This window comes from Pteropus alecto, unplaced genomic scaffold (genome assembly GCF_000325575.1).
Source record: "Pteropus alecto unplaced genomic scaffold, ASM32557v1 scaffold40, whole genome shotgun sequence".
Classification (NCBI taxonomy): Eukaryota; Metazoa; Chordata; class Mammalia; order Chiroptera; family Pteropodidae; genus Pteropus; species Pteropus alecto.
Window position 1 is genome coordinate 8,969,051 of NW_006431919.1, and position 3,471 is coordinate 8,972,521.

The 3,471-nt window shown below is 48.5% G+C and overlaps 1 pseudogene; it reads left to right on the forward strand.

The window, feature by feature from the left end:
• The first annotated feature begins 1,685 nt into the window (after window positions 1-1,685).
• Window positions 1,686-1,804, forward strand: LOC112475313 (annotated as a pseudogene).
• The last annotated feature ends 1,667 nt before the right edge of the window (window positions 1,805-3,471 follow it).

A 3,471-nucleotide genomic window follows, 5' to 3' on the forward strand; every position in this document is an offset into this window, starting at 1 on the left:
GTCGACTAGCAGGAGGTGAGTCGGAGAGGGACTATGGAATAAACATTTGTGTCCCCCGCTTCAAGTCCATATGTTGAGATCCTAACCCCAAGGCGAAGACATTTTAGGAGGTGGTACCTTTGGGAGGTGATTACCTTGTGCCCTCCTGAATGGGATTAGTGCCTCATAAAGGAGGCTCCAGAGAGATCGCTGGCCTCCTTCCACCATATGAGGACACAAAAAGCCTGTGATCTAGAAGAGGGCCTTCACCGACCATGCTGGCACCCTGATCTCAGACTCCACCCTCCAGAATTGTGAGAAATGAATGTCTTGTTTATGTGATCTGGGCCCCAAGACAAGAGGTCACTGCAGGGCCTTGCCGGGCACTGTAGGGACTTTCTCTCAGAGGGAAATGGGAGCCAGAGCAAGGTTTTGAGAGAGGCATGACCTGACCTGGCAGGTCACTCTGGCTGCTCTGTGGAGAACAGACTGCAGGGACTCAAGGAAGAAGCAGGGAGACCAGTGCCAAATAACAAAAATTCAACCAAGTGAACTTTAACGATCTAATTGGCTTTATTGAACTATTCATGAATCAGGCAACATCCCATCTAGCAAGGAGAAGGGAACTCTTCTCCTTGAGGAGATGTTTAAAGGGAAGCCTTTTATGGATAGCAAGGGGAGGGATAAGGAAAGAGGGATTGGCTCATCTTCCTTTGGGGGATGGAAAGGACCCATGTGGCAGATGACCTCATTGGTGCTGACCAGAAAATTCTGGACTGACTGGTTAAGATTACATTTTAGGGGAAGGTTGAAATTGCAATTAGGTTAGTTTGGTGATGTGGGCTTAGCACAAGTGACTGACTGCTTTTGGGGCCTGTGGTTTCTTTTAAACACCAGTAATGAGGCTATTGTGATGATCTGGGTCCAAGGGTTTAGGACTGATATGTGGGAGACTAAGGGAAATGAGTGCATCAGGGACATGTTTTGAAGATGACAAGGACTCCTGAGAGGTTAGTCTTGGCCAAAGAGGGGAGGAGAGGAATCAAAGGTGATACCTGGTTCGGGCTTGAGCAACTGTATTTGGAATGCCACTTACTTCAGTGGGAAGCATGAGAGAAACAGGATCAGGAAGATGAATAGAGAATCCTATCAACACGAAAACAGCGGAGAGTCACTGTGGTGAATGCATATTATTAGCTTTGTGATAACTACTAGACGTCCGTGTGGAGATCATGCTAATGGTGGGACACAGGAGAAGTCAGAACTGGAGGAAGAAATGTGGGCATGACTGGCTGATGCATGCTCTTTAAAGCCACAGCACAGAAAGAGCTCATCTAGGAGGAGAGCACTGACAAGGAAAAGAAGGGGTCCTAGGAGTGGGGTGCATTAGGTTTTGATATCAAGTAGAGGAGCAACCTGCTTAGGAGACTGAGAAGGAGCAACCAGTGAGAGAGGAGAAAACTAAGACAAAAACCTTCCGAGAAGGCGTTCCAAGCAAGAGAGAGTAATACACCCAAAACTTAGTGGTGAGTAAGTCTGGGAAGGGAAACTGGTGTTTGGGGACAGGGCTGGAAGGAACAGGGGCAGTGACTTATAGAGACAATGGCTTGGAGATCTTAATGCAGTTGAGGAGATGCTGGAGCGAAGAGAAAGTGGACAGGAGCGGGAGGAGGTTCTGGTCAAAGATCAAGAACCCCTGGAATTTGGTCTACAGCCGTGCCACCCTGAACAAGCCCGGTCCTGTCTGATCTCAGAAGCTAAGCAGGATGGGGCCTGGTTAGTCCTTGGATGGGAGACCACCCAGGAAGACTAGGTGCTGTAGGCGTAAAAAATAAAAAAAATAAGGGATTGTGAACTGACAAGGTCCTTGCAATCTGTGAGGTCAACCAAGGGTTGCCTCGCCTAAAAAAATAAAATAAAATAAGGAGGCTCCAACTTTGCATTCCCTTCATGGTGTTTGACAAGAACCCCTGCGATGTGGATTTCGGAGGGTGTGATGCCACGATAGGAGGCAAGGACGTGCCCGAAGGGCTTCCGAACTGGCCACCTCAAGGTGTGCTATGTTGGCATGAGGGTTATTTTGAGCAGAGACTCTGATTTAATACCTGATCTAATTGCAGTTTCAACCTCCCCTAGAAATGTAAACTTAATCAACCAGTCTGGAATTTTCTGGCCAAGCACCAGTGAGGTGATCTGTCACCTGGGCCCTCTCCTTCCCCTCCCCTCAGAGAAAGAAGAGGAAATATGCATGATAAAAAGCCTGGCCATTCCCTTTCCCCCAGAAGGAGACATCCTGCTCTAAAAATAATCCTTTCTTCTCTTCTATTAATAGCCCCTTGTTCCACCCTCTTCCTATAAAAACCCTTCCATTTTGTACAGCCCCTCGGAGCATCATTCTAATTGCTAGATAGGGTGCTACCCCCATTCATGAGTCATTTAATAAAACCAATTAGATCTCCAAATTTACTCGGTTGAATTGTTTTTTAACAGATTGTAATTAAATTTGGTTATTTTTTGTTAATCTGTCTCATTTAGATTTAATTATTAGACCAGCCAAAAGAACCTTGAAGGGTAGAGGGAAATTTCTTCCTCCTCCACCGACCATGGGGAAAAAAAAGGCTGAGGTGAATAGAGGGCAAGATCACAAGGGAGTTTAAGGAACAAGAGTGGCCAAAATGTCAGGGGGCTCCTCCAGGTGCCCCGTGAAGTGATGATAACAGGAATAAAGGAGATGTCTTGTAAGTGAGGGCCACCTCTGAGAAGCTGGTGGGAGAGTAATACGGAGTTGTGGGCTGTCTACACTGGCAGTAATAAGACCATGGGAAGTAATGTGTTTGGAAAAGGGAGAAGTGGGTTGCTATGCTCCACAAGGAGTACCCAATAGAATGACCTCACCCTCAACCCTGATCCACAGGAGTACCGCGCGAAAATAACAGCTTCCCTGGAGGGGGCTGGCAGGGTCGGGGTGGGGAGGCAGGTTTCAGGGCAGTGGTCGGGGGAAGGTGCAGAGAAGGGACTGAGGGTCCAGCAGTTTCCTGATGAGGACTGTGGGCTCTTGGCACCGCGGAAGGGGAAACCGGTCAGAATAGGAATTGTGTCCAAACACCAGGGTCCGGGTGATGAGAGGGGGATGCGGGGACGCTTGTTTCTGGTGGTAAAGGAGTCTAACAGTTTCACAAAGTTACTCTCCGAGCACCTAATCTGAGCCACATCCTTAATAAATGTTTGCTATTACTTTTATTATTTCTGCAAGCTACAGGAGAAAGGAGCCTTCTGGATTCCTCCAGGGCAGGGCTCGGATTCGGGAGGGCTGCTCTCCCGTAGCTCCTCCCAATTCCTCCTCCTCTGGAGCTCCCCAGCCCTGCGCCGATCTAAGGCTGCTTTCTGAGCCCCAGGGAGCTAGGTGTGTCTTACGTGCTATGCAAAATCAAAAAAGACCTGGGCGAATCGCAGCCCAGGTGGTCCGCTGGCTGAGCGCGGAACTGGGGTGCA